We start from the raw sequence: 19,369 nt of genomic DNA, 5'->3' as shown, positions 1-19,369 counted from the left end.
TGCATTTCCAAGTCCATTTTATTGACTTTCCTCAAAACATTATGAACAAAATTAGAATGGTAGACAAACCATTCCTTTAAATAGATTCATGAGGGTGAACTAGTGGATATGTTGAATTTGGACTTTCAGCAAGGTGCCACACAAGAGACTATTAAACAAATTAGAACACATGAGGACACAAGACACTGCAGATGCTGGAATCTGGAGCAACAAACCGTCTGCTGGAGGAAATCAGCAGGTCAAGCAGCATCTGTGGGAGGAAAGGAATTGTCAATGTTTCAGGTTCAAACCCTGCAGAACACAAGGGATTTGGGGACTGGTTTAAGGACTGGGTAACAGAGAGAAAACACACAGTAAGAATGAATCGGTCATTCTTGGCTGGGAAGCTGTGACCAGTTGATCAGTGTTGAGGCCCAAGCTGTTTGCAATCTGTACCAGTGATCTGAATGAGGGAACAAGGTGTAATATATCCATTTTTACTGATACAAAACTGAGTGCAAGTGTGGGTTGTGAGGAGGATGAAGGGAAGTTTTAAGAAGACACAGGCAGGCTAAATACTTGGCAAAGACACTGCAGATGGAACACAATATGGAAAAATGTTAAGTCATCCACTTTCGTAGAAAAATTGGAAAATCAGGGTGAGAAACTGGAAGGTGTTGGTGTTCAGAAGGACCTTGCTGTTCTTGTATGAATCACTGAAAGATAAAGTACAGGATCAGCAAGCAATTAGGAAAACAAATGGTATGTTGGCCTTAATTACAAAATAATTTGAGCGCAGGAGATAAGACATTTTATTGTAATGATATCTTGCCCTCTTTTGAGAAAGCACCTGGAATATCATTTACAAGTGACTGTGTGGCTAAGCACAGCTCAAACGCCATCTATAAATTTGCTGATGATGCTAGTCTAGTTGGTAGAATCTCAGATGGCAATGAGGAGGCGTACAGGAGTGAGATAGATTGGCTGGTTGAATGGTTTCGACCAACCTCGCATTCAATGTCAGCAAGACCAAGGAATTGATTGTGGACTTCAGGAAGGGAAAGTCGGGAGAACACACACCAGTCCTTATTGAGGGGTCAGTGGTGGAAAGAGTGAGCATTTTCAAGTACATGGACTTCAACATCTTGGAGGATCTATCCTGGGCCCAGCACAATGATGCAATCGTGAAGAAAGCACGCCAGTAGCTCTACTTCATTAGGAGTTTGAGGAGATTTGGTATGTCACCAGAGACTCTTGCAAAGTCCTACAGATGTACGGTGGAGAACGTTCTGACTGGTTGCATCACCGCCTGGTATGGAGGCTTCAATGCACAGGATCGCAAGAAGCTGCAGAGGGTTGTAGACTCAGCTAGCTCCATCATGGCCACAATCCTCCCCACCATTGAGGACATCTTCAAGAGGCAGTGCCTCAAGAAGACAGCATCCATCGCTAAGGACCCTCACCATCCAGGACATGCCCTCTTCTTGTTACTGCAATCTGGGAGGTACAGGAGCCTGAAGACCCACACTCAAAGATTTAGGAACAGTTCCTTCCCTTCCGCCGTCAGATTTCTGAACGGTCCATAAACCTATGAACACTACTTTGTTATTACTTTTTTTGCACTATTTATTTATTTTGTAATTTACAGTAATTTTATGTCTTGCACTGTACTGCTGCCAGAAAACAACAAATTTTACAACATATATCAGTGATAATAAATCTGATTCTGATTCTGATTCTGAAGTCTGGTCTCCCTGCCTGTTGAAGGGTTTACTTATGGCAAAGGGAGTTCACTGAAGATTCACCAGACTGATTCCTGGGATGAAAATCAAAAAGAAAAATTGCAGACGCTGGAGACCTGAAATAATAACAAAAGATGTTGGAAACACTCAGCAGGTCAGGCAGTGTCTGTGGAAAGTGGAACAGAGCTAATATTTCAGATTGAAGGCCCATCAGAAATTGTTTTTCTCTTACTTTTCTAGTTCTAACGAAGGGTGTTAGACCTGAGGCGTTTCATTCTGCAGTGCTTCCTGCATTTTCAGTTTTGATTCCTGGAATGGAAGTCTTGTCCTCTAAGGAAAGATTATATAGACTGACCTTTTGGCCTCTTGAGTCTGGAAGAATAAGAAGTGATCCCTTGAAATGTACAAAATTCATACGGGGCTTGTTAAAGTAAATGCAGGGATGATATTTTCCCTGGCTGGGGAGTCCAGATTCAGCGATCACAGTCTTAAGATAAAGGGTCAGCCATTCAGGACTGAGATGGGCTGAAATTTACCCAAAGGATAGCGAATATTCAGAATTCTCCACCCAAGAGATCTATCTGTGGAGGCTCATCACTGGGTATATTCATGGTAGAGAATAGTAGATTTTGGTGTATTACAGGAATCAAGAGACATGGTATTAGTGCAGGAAGCTAGTGCTGAGGTGAAGAATCAGCCATTAGTTGGGGCATGGAATTGAAGAGCAGGGAGGTTATGGTACAGTTTTGTAAAACAGAATGTTGCCTGGGATGGATTGTTCAGTTATGAGGAGATACTGAATCGAGTGGGTCTGTTTGGAATGGAGGCTGAGGGAGGTCCTTATTGGTATTGGTATTGGTATTGGTTTATTATTGTCACCTGTACTGAGGTACAGTGAAAAATTTGTCTTGCATACCATTCGTACAGATCAATTCAGTACACAGTGCACTGAGGTAGTACAGGGTAACAACAATAACAGAATACAGAATAAAGTGTCACAACTACAGAGGAAGGTAGACAATAAGGTGCAAGTTCATAATAAGGTAGATTGTGAGGTCAAGAGTCCATCTCATCGTATAAGGGAACTGTTCAATGGTCTTAAAACAGTGAAGCTGTCCTTGAGCCTGGTGGCACGTGCCCTCAGGGTCCTGTATCTTCTGCCTGATGGGAGAGAGGAGAAGAGAGAATGACCTGGGTGGGTGGGGTCTTTGATTATGCTGGCTGCTTCACCAAGGCAGCGAGAGGTAAAGACAGAGTCCATGGAGGGGAAGCTGGTTTCTGTGATGTGCTGGGCTGTGTCTACAATTCTCTGCAGTTTTTTGTAGTTCCAGGCAGAGTAGTTGCCATACCAAGCTGTGATGCATCCAGATAAAATGCTTTCTATGGTGCTTTGATAAGTTGGTGAGTGTCAAAGGGGACATGCCAAATTTCTTTAGCCTCCTGAGGAAGTAGAGGAACTGGTGAGCTTTCTTGGCCATGGTGTCTACGTGGTTGGATCAGTACAGGCTATTGGTGATGTTCACTCCAAGTAACATGAAGCTCTTAACCCTCTCGACCTCAGCACCATTGATGTAGACAGCTGCATATACACCGCCGCCTTTCCTGAAGTCAATGACCAGCCCTTTTGTTTTGCTGACATTGAGGGAAAGATTGTTATCATGACACCATGTCACTAAGTTCTCTATCTCCTTTTAGAAGTATATAAAACTATAAGGGTCAAAAATAGGGTGGGTAATAGGAAAATTTGCCCCCTGGCAGAGGTATCTAAAACTAGAGGGCATAGGTTCAGGGTAGCGGTAAGAGGGGTTCTGAGGAAGAACTTTTTACCAGAGAATGGTTAGAATTTGGAGTGCACTGGCTGAATCGGTGGTGGAGGCAGATACTGTCAGGATATTTAACAGCAGTCTGTGGACCATGTACTGGCAAATGGGATTAGTAGAGCTATTTAGTTGATGGTTGGTACGGTCATGATGTACTGAAGGGCCTGTTTCCATGCTGTATGAGGCTACACCTCATACACCTTAATTTACTTTACACATTTTTTTTTACGTGCTTGAGGCCAAATCTAGATTCACCCTGAAGTGGCAGATATACTGAGCAATAACCAATGTTGTCTTTCCAAGGCTGGAGTTGAGACTTTAATCCCGATGAAATGTTGTTTGTCTCAGTTATTCCACTGCCCCTCAGTCACTCTGACCTAACTCCCTCTCAACTTGCAGCATCCCATTCACTCCAGGAGTTGGGACTTTATGTTACAACTGTACGAGTGTTAGTGAGACCACACCCAGAGTATTATGTGTAGTTCTGGTCACCCAGCTACTGGAAGGATGTCATTAAGCTGGAAAGGGTGGAGAAAAGATTCATGAGGACATTACCAGAAATGGAAGGTTTGAATTATAAGGAGAGAATGGATAGCCTGGGACTTTTTTCCTTGGAGTGTAGGAGGCTGAGGGGTGACCTTCCAGAAGTATATAAAATCATGAGGAGCACAGATAAGGTGAATAGTCACAGAATTTTTCCCAGGGTAGGGGAGTCAAAAACTAGGGGACATACATTTAAGCTGAGTGGGAAAAGATTTTAAAGGAAACTGAGGGGAAACTTTTTCATACAGAGGGTGGTGGTTATACGGAACAAACTGCCAGAGGAGGTGGTAGTGACGAGTACAATTACAGTGATTAAAATATATCTAGACAAGTACATGGATAAGAAAAGGTTGAGAGGGTTATGGGCCAAATGTAACCAAATGGGACTAGCTCAGATAGATATTTTGGTCAGCAGAGATGATTTGGGCTGAAGGGCCTGTTTCCATGCTATATAATTCTGTAACTCAGTGACATTATGACTAACCTCAACATTCCTATCAAACCTGCTGTGGTGGATTGATGAACTGACCTCCAGTTCACAGAAGCTAAATGTCAGCTCAGATCTCTCCTCATACCTCCCTCTGGACCTCACCACTAAACATCCATTGTCTCCCCCAACCTCATGTCCTCAGGAGATCTAACCTCCACAGCCTCCAACCTTTTGGTCTTCCAATCCATACAACCTGCTTCTCTCTCCTCCCCAACCAGGACTGTTCCTGTAGACTCATTGTTTCAGCCTACAGAACTTATTTCTTCCTCCATTTACTCTGTTCACCCTCCTCCCATCGGGCAGAAGACACAAAAGCCTGAAAACATGTACCACCAGGCTCAAGGACAGCTTCTAACCTACTGTTATAAGACTATTGAATAGATCTCTTGTACGATAAGATGGACTCTTAACCTTACAATCTGTCTCGTTGTGACCTTGCACCTTATTTCTACCTGCAGTGCACATTCTCGGTAATTGTAACACTAATATTTTGCATTCTGTTATTGCTTTACCCTTGTACTACCTCGATGTACTGATATTGTGAAATAATCTGTATGGATGGCATGCAAAACAAAGCTTTTCACTGTACCTCAGTACATATGACAATAATAAACCAATTCCAATTCTTTTTCCTCTTGTCCAGTCTTTGCCTACTTATATTTGTGACACCTCTGCCACGTTGAGTTTCCAGTTTCGCCAAGGATGCCCATTTTCTCCACATCTCCAACACACACCAGGATGGCTTGGGAGCCTTTTGCTTCTTCCTTCAGCAGAGGCCCAACAAAGTCCCCCCACCAACGCTCTCCTTCGTGTTCTCACAATGAACATGGAGAGAGTTCATCCCCACCCAGCCACAACATTCAATGGCTTCTTCTTTAATTCCATTCACTTCCTCCAAGTCAAAGGGACTTCAATGGGAACCCACTTAGGTTCAAATTGCAGCAATAAAAAACAAAACAGGAGAGACTCAGCAGGTCAGGCAGCATCTGTGGAGGTAGAGGGATGATTGGCGTTTCAAGTCTAGACCCTGTATCAGGTCCAATTTGCGTCTGCCTCTCTGAAATATATGGAATAGTCCTTGTTTCAAGGTGACTTAGGTCCCTTCCTTTGTTTCCTGGTATATTGATGATTATATTGATGATATTGCCTGTTCTTGGACAGAATTGGTATTGGTATTGGTTTATTATTGTCACGTACTGAGGTACAGTGAAAAACCTGTCTTGCACACCAATCGTACAGGTCAATTCATTACACAAGTGCAGTTACATTGAGTTAGTACAGAGTGCATTGAGGTAGTACAGGTAAAAACAATAACAGTATAGAGTAAAGTGTTACAGCTACAGAGAAACTGCAGTGCAATAAAGTGCAAGGTCACAACAAGGTAGATTGTGAGGTCAGAGTCCATCTCATCGTATAAGGGAACCATTCAATAGTCTTATCACAGTGGGGTAGAAGCTGTCCTTAAGCCTGGTGGTATGTGGCCTCACACTACCGTATCTTCTACCTGATGAGAGAAGAGAGAATGACCCGGGTGGGTGGGGTCTTTGATTATACTGGCTGCTTCACCAAGGCAGTGAGAGGTAAAGACAAAGAGTCCAAGGAGGGGAGGCTGGTTTCTGTGACGCGCTGGGCTATGTCCATAACTCTCTGCAGTTTCTTGTGGTCCTGGGCAGAGCAGTTGCCATACCAAGCTGTGATACATTCAGATAGGATGCTTTTTATGGTGCATCGATAAAAGCTGGTGAGTATCAAAGGGGACAAACCGAATTTCTGAGGAAGTAGAGGCGCTGGTGAGCTTTCTTGGCCATGGCATCTACGTGATTTGACCACGACAGGCTATTGGTGATGTTCACTCCTAGAAACTTCAAGGTCTCAACCCTCTCGACCTCAGCACCGTTGATGTAGACAGGTGCATGTACCAGCTCTTTTGTTTTGCTGACATTGAGGGAAAGGTTGTTGTCATGACACCATGCCACTAAGCTCTCTATCCCCTTCCTGTACACTAACTCATCATTGTTTGAGATACAGCCTAGTACGGTGGTATCATCTGCAAACTTGTCTACAAAATCTGCAAAATTGAATAGTGTCATTATTCTTACTGCCGATTTTCACCCTCTTCATTCCTCACACCTTCCTTCCCTTTCTTGATTTCCTTACCTTCATCTCAGGGGATAGCTTAGCATAATATCCATTAGAAGCCCACAGATTCCCACAGCTATCTTGGCAACAACCCCTTCCATCCTTCCTGTGAGAATTCCAATCCATTCTCCCAGTTTTTCCAGTTCCATTGTTCCTGTTGTGTTGACAACACCTTCCACACCAGCCTTACCAAGGTGTCTTTCTTTTTTCCTGTATCATGGTTTCCTCTCCACCATATTTGATTTGTCTCTCACCTACACCTCGGTTCTCTTCTTGACCTTGACACCTCTCACCTACACCTAGTTCCTTTCCCACACCTCGACTCTCACCCTTTTTCCACTCACCTGGAGCATAGAGAGAGTTCATCCCCACCCAGTCTCAACATTCAAAGGCTCATCCTGCATAATTTTCACCACAGGATGCCATTGGACACATCTTCTGTTTCCCTCCTTTTCCATCATTCTGAAGGGACCATTCCCCCAAGATTCATTTCTCCATTTCCTCTAACACCTTCTCATGGCACCTTCCCAAGAAACCACAGGAAATGTAACAAATGCTCTTTCACCTCCTCACTTTCCCACCATCCTGGGACACAAACACTTCATCAAAGTGAAACAGAGATACATTTGCACTGCACTTCTACTGAATGGTCATGATATAGTCTCTCATCCACACAGGAGAAATCAAACACAAAATGGGTCACTGCCTTGGAGAACGTGTCCACTCAATCCACAAGAATGAAGGTGTTTATCGCTTTAATAACCCACTCCACTCCCACCCTGACCTCTCGGTCTCTGGCATCCTGCATGCTTCCAATAAAGCCCAACCTGGGCTTGAGGAACACCACCTCACCTTCCCGACCTTCAGGACTTAACACTGAATTCAACAATTTCTGCTTTGTATCAGAACTGATGAAAGGTCTTCGACCTGAGACATTAACTCTGGTTCTCTCTCCACAGATGCTGCCTGAGCTGCTTCCAACATCCACTGTTTTAATTTCAGATTTCCAGCACCCACAGAGTTTGGCTTTTGTATCATGGAATTCCAGCAACATTTTGCTTCCATTCTTTTACTCTCTTCTTTTGAGTCATAGAGTTGTACAGCACAGAAACGGGCCCTTTCATCCACTACGTTCATGCCGATCTTTTTGCCCACCCATGCTATTCCCATTTCCCCGTATTAGCTCTGTATCCTTCTAGCAGAGTTCCTCCAACAGATTTCCTTCAGCGGATTGTTTGTTGATCCAGATTCCAGCATCTGCAATTTCTTGTGTCTTCCCTGTCTTCTCCTATGCCTTGCCTACTTAAGTTCCTGTCTAAATTTCTCATACCTGTAGTGGTTGTATGAGATTCTTACCACATCATCTGGCAATGAGTTCCAGATATCAACCACTCTCTGTGTAAAAAAACTTCCTCCTCAAATCCCCTTTGAAATTCCTTCCTTTTTTCTTCCTTTTCTTTTTCATACTGTTCCATCTAACTTCTTTTAATTTATCTCCTATTTGCATCTCCTCCAGGCAGATCGTGTGTGATTAACAATCCCCCTTCACTCCATTGCTTTGCATGTCTTTTCCAATGTAATTGGTAATTGGTTATCATTGTCACAAGCACCAAGATACAGCGAAAAATCTTGCTTTGCGTGCCATCCATACAGATCATTTCACAACATAAGTACATTGAGGTAGTACAAGGGAAAGGCAAAAACAGAATGCAGATTATAGTGTTACAGTTACAGTTACAGAGAAAGTGCAGTGCAGGTAGACAATAAGATGCAAGGGCCATGATGAGGTAGATTGTGGGGTCAAGAGTCTTATAACAGCGGGATAGAAGCTGTCCTTGAGCCTAGTGGTACATGCTTTCAAGCTTTTGCATCTTCTGCCTGATGGGGGGGGGGGGGGGGGGGAGAAAGAATGCCCTGGGTGGGTGGGGTCTTTGATTATGTTGGCTGCTTTTCCAAGGCCGCAGGAAGTGTGGACGGAATCAATAGAGGGGAGGCTGGTTTTCTTAATGTTAGTCTCGGGGTACCAGCTGTCCCTACAAGCTGGACTCCTGAGTTCTGCAGATAATCTGACCCCTGATAAGCAGGTGATTTAAATCCACAGTGGCACAGCTAGTGGAGCTGCTGATTTACAGCACCAGAGATCTGGGTTCAATCCTAATCCAGGGTACTGTTTGCCTGGAGTTTGCACAGACTCCCTGTGACCAGGTGGGTTTCTTCTGAGTGCTCTGGTTTCCTCCCACAACCCTACAAGATGCGCAGGTGTGCAGATGAGTGGCAGAATCTGGAGATAGATGATGAGAATGTGGGGAGATTAAAAAAATTGAGATGAATGAAGAATTAACATAAATGTGTGGTTGATGGTCCACATGAACTCAGTGGGCTGAAGAAACTGTTTGCATCCTCTATGACTCCATGACAAAATTACAGTTATCCACTTGCAGTCTTAGCTCCGTCAGAAAACATCGAAGGATTCTCCCAACTGATTAAAAAGAACTGATAATGATTAATTGGTTTATTTCTAGTTCGTTTCAATGCACGTAATGAATCTAATGCATTCTCGGACCTCATTAGAGCACTTTATAGTCTGAAGCAAATTTCTCAACTTGCGACCAATGAGAAGCTGATGAAATGTCATTAACCTGAAATGTTAACTATTTCTTTCCCCACAGAAACTGACTGACCTGTTGAGTGTTTTTATTCCAGATTTCCAGCATCTGCAGTATTTTGCTTCTCTGGGTTTTGCGGTGGACAGTTCCAGCTCTGTTTCTTTTTCCTTTTCTTCTCTGTTTTAATTCAGCTCTTTGTAGTTATGTCTCCTCCAGACAGACCACCTGTGACTAACAAGGCCCCACTGCCCTCTCTCAGCTCACACCACAATCACCTGGTCCCCACCCAATAACAGACACTTGTTTTGCTCTCCCCAACCCTCCTCCTTTTCTGCAACTCAATTAACAACTTGCTCAATTTTGATTTAAAATCATTGACCTGAAACATTAACTCTATTTCTCTCTCCACAGATGCTGCTCAACCTGTTGAGTATTTCCAGCATTTTCTGTTTTTATTTTGGATTTCCAGCATCTGCAGAATTTTGATTTTCAAATGCTTTTCAATATTAAATTTACACTCCAGACTTGAACTGTCCATGATTTACTGAAGGAAAATTTGATGAATTAAATTTGTCCTCTGTTCTAGGTGTTAAACTCTACTTGTGAGTTAGGAGCTGGAGTAAGTTATTTGGCCCTTCAAGCCTGCTCCACCATTCAATACAATGCTGGCTCATCTCAACCCCACATTTCCACTGTCTCCCCATATACCTTGAAGACACAAGAGAGACTGCAGATGCTGGAAATCCAGAGCAACACACACAAAATGTTGGAGGAATTCAGCAGGTCAGGCAGCATCTGTGGAGGGACTTGGACAGTTGACGTTTTGGGTTGAGGCCCTTTGTCAGGATGCTGCCTGACCGGTTGAGTTCCTCCAGCATTTTGTGTATTGCTCCCCTTGATAGCTCTTAAGGCAGTACAGAACAGCAAAGCAGAACCTTGCGTGATTCCCCCTTAATTCACACAGAAACGCCAAGGTTCATCTCAAAGGGCGTTAAAGAAATAGCAGAAGATTCTTCCCTGGATTCCTTGGCAATGCTTCACTTCGGGGTGCTTTATTGCTTGAAAGACATTCTGTGAGCAAGAATTATTATGGTAATTGCTGTTGTCTCTTGAATTTGTTACCACCAGCAGATTTCAACACATCTAACTATATGTTTTACACTTACAATGTTTGTCTCAATGTTATACTCCTAGAAGATTTAAAACAACAGATGTTAACTATTTTCTATCAAGCATGGCTCACCCAGACTATCTAGTTAAACTATTTCACATCACCAAGGGCTTTGCCGTCAGTGGAATGCTTTTGAAGTGGAAGTACAACTGGACCGCTGGGAAACAGAGTCACCGATTCAAGCACAGGAAGATCCCAAAAAAACCTACAGGAGGCACAGTGGCACAGCTAGTGCAGCTGCTGCCTCACAGCTCTACCAAGGCAGGTTCGACCCTGACCTCCAATGCTGTCTGTGCAGAGTTTGCACATTCTCCATGTGACTGTGCGGACTTCCTCCAGCTGCTCTGGTTTCTTCCCACATTCCAAAGATGTGTGGGGTGGTCGGCTGATTGCCCGCTGTAAATTACTCCTGGTGGCAGTTTTTTTAAAATTTTCCATTTTTATTTCAGATTTCCAGCATTTGCAAAATTTTGCTTTCCAAATTCCTTTCAAAATGAAATCCACCATTCTACCAGACACGGTAGTGTAGCAGTTAGCGTAACAATTTACAACGCCAGCGACCCTGGTTCAATTCCCACCGCTGTCTGTAAGGAGTTTGTACATTCTCCCCGTGTCTGCGTGGGTTTCCTCCAGGTGCCCCGGTTTCCTCCCACATTCCAAAAGACATACAGGTTAGGAAGTTGTGGGCATGCTACATTGGCGCCGGAAATGTGGCAACACTTGCGGGCAGCCCCCAGAACACTCTACACAAAAGATGTATTTCACTGTGTGTTTCGATGTACATGTGACTAATAAAGATACATTATCTTATCTTTTACTGTCTTGAATTTACCGAAGAAAAGTTTGAGAAATTGTCCATTTCTCTCTGCACTGATATAGGTTAACCTGTTGAGTGTTTCTGGCATTCTGGTTTTATTCCATATTTCCAGCATCTGCAGTATGTTGATTCTCCAGGTTTTGTAGGCATAATTCCAACTTCTTAAAAATATCTTTCTCTTTTTCATTTGTTGCAGCTCTCCACACCATTGAGGACATCTACAAGAGGTGACGTCTCAGGGAGGCAACATCCATCATCAGGGACCCCCACCATCTGGGCCATGCCATCACCTCGATGCTGCCATCAGGCAGGAGGTACAGGAGCCTGAAGACCCACACCTCAAGGTTCAACAACGGCTTCCTCCCCACTGCCATCAGGTTCTTGGACCCACCTAGAAACCTAATTCCACCTCAGACTATATTTCCCTCAACTAATGTCATCATGTTATTTTTTGTTTATTGAATCATGTAAGTTATGTATAATTTATGTTAATTTTAGTTTATGCAATTTACCTTTGTCATGTTTGTAATGTGCTACTGCTGCAAAAAGCTGATTTTACTGGCGTTTATACCCTAGGTAGGTATGCCTATGACAATAAACTTGAACTTGGAACTTGAATTTAGAACTTGATTTCCTTCTATTTACTTTCCCTCCAGACAGATCAGCTACAATAAATAAGATGAATGGTCGATGGTAGAATTGACAGAAGTGTGTGGAGATTAGTTTGCAGGGAAAATTGGTGAGGCAATGGGATTGATCAGTGAGCATGCTGAACAGCCTTCTTCTACATTGTAAAGAAATACAGAATAAGATAAGATATCTTTATTAGTCACATGTACATTGAAACACGGTGAAATACATCTTTTACCTAGAGTGTTCTGGGTGCAGCCCGCAAGTGTCCCCACGCTTCCGGCGCCAACATAGCACACCCACAACTTCCTAAACCGTACGTCTTTGGAATGTGGGAGGAAACTGGAGCACCTGGAGGGAACCCACGCAGACACGGGGAGAACGTACAAACTCCTTACAGACAGTGGCCGGAATTGAACCCGGGTTACTGACGCTGTAACAGCGTTACGCTAACCACTATATGACCGTGCCTATCCATATAGATATATAATATAGAATGATGTTACAATAGCCAAATGATCTGTTAGTCTTGGGGTAAGAACTTACCTGTTCAACTGAGCCAAGTTCAAGTCCAAGTCCTCTAACCTGGAGCAACATGTTTACAACTGCACAGCCAATACAGAGAGACAGCACTCTTATCCACAGCTAAGCAGACCTTTGCTTGATTCTCCCCTATTCCTTTTGAAAATTTTAGGATTCGTCCAAAGGGGCGTTGAAGAAATGGCAGACATCTCCCCAGATCCCTTGCCCATTTGGCAACTCTTCACTTGGGAATGACTTATTGCTGGGAAGACATTCTGTAAACCAGTTATTGTGGTAATTGCTCTTGTTGAAGACTTGAAGCATGAACAAAATTGGTTGCAACTAATCAGCTGTGTGGTTTACTTAATTTCAGCTTCAATCATTGGATCGACGCAGCACGTTATCTTTGGCTTAGCAAAGTATGATAAGACAAACGATTACTTGCTGCCTTAATTACCTGCGTTAGTGGAGCTCCATATCAGATGTGGGTTGGTAATACTCTTCTTTTCAAGGGCAGACTCACCTAACAGGAGAATGAACTCAATTAACCCCGTAGAATACCGATCTATACTCAACTGTGCTCGAGTGAATGAAAGACCAAAGCACAATTGCATACCTACCACCCCAACCCCAACCCCTCCCCCCCACACACACACCCCCGTTATAAACTTAGGATACCTTAAAGTGCCTTACACCCACTCAAGACCTTTTACAATGTAGTCACTGCTGCAAAGTAGGAAATACAACTGCCAATTTGCACAGTATGTTCCCACAAATGGTTAAAGAAAATTAAAATAATGCAGATGATGGAAATTTGAGACAGAAACAGAGATTGCTGGAAATACTCAGCAGGTCAAGCAGCATCTGCGGAAGGAAAAGCAGTTAACGTATTGGGCCCAGAACCTTTCATCTATCACGCAAACCAACTTCCCCTCCATTGGCTCTGTGGACACTTCCCACTCCCTCGGGAAAGCAGTCAACATAGTCAAGGACCCCTCTCACCCCTGTCATTCTCTCTTCTTCCCTCTCTCGTTGGGCAGAAGATACAAATGCTGGAGAACACATACCACCAGGCTCAAGGACAGCTTGTATCCCGCTATTATCAGACTCTTGAATGGACCTCTCATAACTAAAAGATGAACTCTTGATCTCTCGATCTACCTTGTCGTGGCCCTTGCTCTTTGTCTACCTACACTGCACTTTCTCAATAACTGCAACAGTATATGCTACGTTCTGTTTTCTTTTTCCTAGCTCGATGTATGGGATGATCTGTCTGGATGGCACGCAAATAAAAGTTATTCACTGTATCTTGGTACATGTGGCAATAATAAACCAGAAAGATTGAAAATTAGAAGCTGGAGTAGGTCATTTGATTTTCATCTTCTATAGCTAATTTATGCCCAACTTTTGGGAACTTTTTCCCAAAAGTTGGGCATGCATTTAAGGTGAGAGGGGGTAGGTTCAGAAAAGAAGTGAGGGGTATGTTTTTTACTGAGAGAGTGGTGGATGCCTGGAATGCATTGCCTGATAGGGTAGTGGAGGCAAATTCATTGGGGGCTTTTAAGAGGGGCTTGGATGGGCACATGAATGAGAGGAGAATAGAGGGATATGGGCATTCTGTAGGTAGGAGGGATTAGCTATGTCGGTACAACATTGTGGGCAGAAGGACCTGTTCTGTGCTGTACTGTCCCATGTTCTTTTTATAATATTCCTATAATAAATTTAGTTTCAGATTTAAAATTAATGGCAACTTGGATGAGTTCGAAATTTCTGCACCTTCTGTGTGTCACAGCATTTCATGACTTGCTACTGTTGGCTGAAAGTTTTGTTTAGAGTCTCCTACTTTAACTCCTTTAATATTTCCAGTTAATGTTTTGAAAACAAAATCAAATATAAACTGTTAGCTTTTTAAAAAACTTACGGTTCTGACAAAGGTTGATTGTTTCTTTCTACAGATGCTGCCTATCTTGCTGAGTCTATCCAGCACTTTCTGCTTTTGTTTTAACATTTTAAAAAAGTGTATCCTCACCTTGGAAGTCGTTAATTATTCTGGTGAACACAAGCGCTGAATTAAAAAAATATCCTTCCCAGGGTGTGGTGTCCAGAACTTTTCAGTCATCCAGGTTTGGGATAAGCAGACCCTGGTAAGGAACATAAACAGAAGCAGGAGGCTATTTGGCTCATCAAGCCAGCTCTGCTATTCAGTAAGATCACAACAGATCCTGTACTTGACTAACGTTTGCCTTCTGACTCGATTAGGTTTCCAAAGCTTGTCAATCTTGTCCTTGAACTGTGCTCAGCAAATAAGTATCCACAGCTCTCTTTCAAGATAAATATTCCAATGATTCACAGCCCTCTGAATTACGAAGCTCAGTCCAGAATGGCCAATTTTGGACTGCCCACCCTATGGGTAGAAATTCTCTGATTGCCAAGTATTGAGAGGAGAGTATCATTGGTGGTCAATACCAGCAACTGCATCCAAAATTGAATTTTGGCACTCTATCCTCTTCTATCATATGGTTCAGTGTCCAAATCAAAGTCAAAGTCTAGTTTATTGTCATATGTACAAGTACATGTGTGCACAGATGCAAGAAGAAACTTACTTGCAGCAGCATCACAGGCACCTAGCATTAGGGACACAACATTCACAAGAAAAACATAAATTAATCAAAAATTATACACAATTTTTAGAAGAAAGAATACAACTACCACAAAAAACAATGTACGTTGTAGTGCAAAATGATCAAAACAGTCATAATGTTGAGATAGTGGTTGGGGTTGTGCAGGTTGGTTCAAAAGCCGAATAGTTGAAATATTTATAATATCCCCACTGCTATTCCCAGCAAGTTAATTTTTGGACATTTATACAGCTCCTGTTGTGTTATATCATCACAGCTGTTAGCTGTTCAAGATCATTCAATTCACTCCCAGGAAATATCAAAAAGTGAGGTATTTGCCAGAAATAACACCAAGTGCAGAGTAAAAAGAAGGTTCAGAGAATTCTCCACGATATGGGAGCAGGTTGAAGGCTCAATTGGATTGCTGAGAATCTCTGTTCTGACTTTCCAGGTCCAACACTTCTGGCATCTCAGCATGACATCAGGGATCATTTTCAATTCACTATTTCAGGGTGTAAAGACATTAAAGGGTTGGTTTGAGGTAAATTGCTCAGATATATCATTTGTCAAAATGAAACCTTTGAAAATTTAGATTACCTAGGCAGATATTGCTGGTCCCATTTGGAAGCACTTATTATTCATAGCATCGTAAAATCATTGTAGAATCATAGAATTGTTGTGGAGTAGAAGGAGACCAATCAGACCATTAAAGCAATACTGGCTCCTGGTAGAGGAATCCCATCATGTTCCCTGCTCTCTCCCTGTAGAGCTGCGCACTATTTGCCTATCCAATTCACTTCTGAAGGTGCATATTGTCCACAGGTCATTAATCGGGCATGTGTAAGAAAAGCCAATTTTATTTTAATAAATATCCGATATGTCCTGGGGAAAAAAACCTCTGTCAAATTTTATTATGAAATCTGAATTGAAGAGGTCAGAGACATGTCTTATTGGGAAACAGAACAAGAGCCAGGCTTAGAGTTGATATATTATTCTCCAATAAAAAAGTCTTGGAAAGAGAAATTCGTCATTTGGTCTGACAAACCATATCAACGTCAATGAGATGCTGAAGTGTTTCAGGAAATGGATTGGGAAGGACTCCATATTGCAAAATAATTCAGCAAAATATTTTATGAAATGCATTCGCTTTAGATTACCTTGTGTCAGGGTTCATTTCAGAAACATTGCGATTTCTTCAGGGGCAGTTTGACATGACAAAACCGAGACAACAAAATAGATTGCTGTGGTCTACGTAAAATATCAGAGCAATTTCAAATCAACACAATTCCAGATCTGTCAAATATTTTGCTTAACACTTACCCGATTAAAGAGTTTGTGTAGGATTCTTCCAATGTGTCACTTGAGGCAAACACATGCTTCCAATACCATCTTAGCTGCTGTACTTATGACATTGGAAGGCAAGGACAAGTGTAGGCCATTCAGCCCATCTCACCCTACTATCAAATCATAATTCCTCACTTGCTGGTCTTCGTTCTTTAATACTTCAAAAGGGAAATAAGATGAAGAGAGAGAAAGGAATACAAGGTTATGTTGAAGAGGTAGGCAGAGCCTTGTGTGGAGCACTAGATGGATCAGTTGAGCCGAATTGCCTATTTTCTCATTCCCTCGATATCTATGTTGCAGTTGACAGACATTTTATGGAAGGAATTAAATGCTATGAGCTAGCAACAGAACCAAAATATAAGTCATCATAGAACAAGAGGCTTTCAAAGATGAAAACTACTCATAGAATCATTGATACTTACAGCACTGAAGGAAGCTATCAGTCCATGCAAGCCAAAAAGGTGCCTTCGGTTAATCTCATGTTTGTGCTCTTGGTGTTGGACCTGGTGGCTACAATGCAACCTCTGCCTGTCCAGTGAATCTTTTCCTGTCATCTTTTCGGACTGTGAGTTCGTTCCAGAGCCTCATCACTCCTTTATTGAAAGATCATTCCTAAATTCCCCTCTAACCTATTAATTCACTTCAATCCAGTCCTCTGTGTCTTCCTTGCCTAGGCCCCTCACAGTTTTGTACACCTCAGTTAAACCCTCACCCCCCCCCCCCCCCCCCCAATGTTCCGAAGAGATGTTGTTCTTTCAATTTGTGTCTGGCCTCTCCATAGCAATGGAGAAGATCCAGGTCAATGTGGAAGTGGGAATGAGTGTTAACTCTGTGGGATATGGGAGGAACTCATTTTAAGGAGGAAGTACAACATCTTGTATTCGCCTGGGTAGCTGACAACCTAATGGTGTTCTCCTCCCACGCACACTTGACTGCCCACTGAGTTTTCTTCTCCCTTTGTTTAACTTTCACATTCCCTCCCCACACCTGGTTCCACGCGCTCATCATCCTCCACCCCTCCCCCCGCCCCCCTCGCATCCGGTTTCACCTATCACCTACCAGCCTTTATCCCACTCCTCATACTGGCAGGTACTGGCAGTCTTTCCCTCAGTCCCAATGCAAGGCCTCGACCCGAAACAGTAGACTTGCAATTTTTGTCCCAACAGGTGCTGGTTAACCTGCCGAATTCTTCCAAGGTTCTGCTTTTTTTTGCTCCTGATTCCAGCATCTGCAGTCTCTTTATCTTCTTAGGAAGTTAACCTTTGGTCTACATTTCTATTGCAATGCTAAATCAAAGTAACTTGGACTCCAGCAAGGAAGTAAGATATTGGAACGCCATCAATCACCCATCATTAATGCACAAGTTTATAAAAGCAACTTACCTTTAAAAAGAGTCATAGAGCACTACAGCACAGAAACAGGCCCTTCGGCCCATCTAGTCCATGCCGGCCTGGTTTTCTGCCTCGTCCCATCTACCTGCACCCAGACCATAGCCCACCATACCTCTCTCATTCATGTACCTATCCAAACTTCTCTTAAATGTTGCAATTGAGCCTGCATCCACCATTTCTGCTGGCAGCTCGTTCCACACTTGCACCACTCTATGAGTGAAGTTTCCCCTCAGATTCTCCTTAAATATTTCACCTTTCACCCTAAACCGACATCCTCTAGTTCTAGTCTCACCCAACTTTAAGGGAAAAAGCCTGTATGCATTCACTCTATCTGTACCCCTCATAATTTTGTTTAAGATCTCCCCTCATTCTCCTGCGCTCCAGGGAGTAAAGTCTTAACTTATTGATCCTTTCCCTATAACTCAAGTCCTCAAGTCCCAGCAATATCCATGTGAATTTTCTCTGCACTCTTTCAAGCTTATTGACATCTTTCCTGTAGGTAAGTGACCAGAACTGCACACAATACTCTAAGTTTGGCCTCACCAGCATCTTATACAACTTCAACACAACATCCCAACTCCTGTACTCAGTGCCCTGATTAATGAAGGCCAAAGTACCAAAAGCTCTATTTATGACCCTGTCTACCTGTGATGCCACTTTCAAGGAATTATGGATCTGTATTCCCAGGTCCCTTTGTTCTACCGCACACCTCAGTGCCCTACCATTCACTGTGTAAGTCTTACCGTGGTAAGTACTACTAGTACAACAAAACATCTCACAGCTCTTCACAGAAGTGTAACCAAACAGAAATTGACTTACAAGTGGATATTAAAGCTAATGACCAAATGTTTGGTTAAAGACAAGATTTAACGGTAATTGTGAAGCATGTTAGTGTAGTGGAGAGATTCATGAGCAATATTCCTGATCTTAATACTGAGTCAGCCAAAAGCCCGGTGGGCTGATAAAATGTGGGCTTGCTCAAGGGTCCAGTATTGGAGAATCACAGTTATCACAGAAAGCTCTGAAGCTGGAATAGATTACAAAGATACAGACCAGACAATGGAGGTGATTTGAAAATAAGTGACTATTGTAATTAAGATAAGAAGGGGAATCAATTAATCGTGATGTGCAGAGAATCTTTGGGGAGATAAATTGTCAATAAAGCTTGTATTCAAAGCACCCAAGGACAGATAGGTCAAGAAGCCTTGACTGTGTAAAGTCTGAAGTAAACAACTAAGTAATTTCAATGCAAATACTGTAAATTGGTAAATTAATTTATTATTGTCACATGTATCGAGGTACAGTGAAAAACGTTGTTTTGCAGGCCATCCATGCAGATCATTTCACAATATCAGTGCATTGAGGTAGTACAAGGGAAAAGCAATAACAGAATGCAGAATAGAGTGTTACATTTACAGAGAAAGTTCAGTGCAGGCAGACAAGGTGCGAGGGCCATGACAAGGTAGATTGTGAGGTCAAGAGCCCTCCTTATTGTTCAATAGTCTTATAGCAGTGGGATAGAAGCTGTCCTTGAGCCTTGTGGTACGTGCTTTCAGG

Source organism: Pristis pectinata, chromosome 7 (genome assembly GCF_009764475.1).
Source record: "Pristis pectinata isolate sPriPec2 chromosome 7, sPriPec2.1.pri, whole genome shotgun sequence".
NCBI lineage: Eukaryota > Metazoa > Chordata > Chondrichthyes > Rhinopristiformes > Pristidae > Pristis > Pristis pectinata.
The sequence above is the reverse complement of the archived record's forward strand: the minus strand, read 5'-3'. Positions refer to the sequence as shown.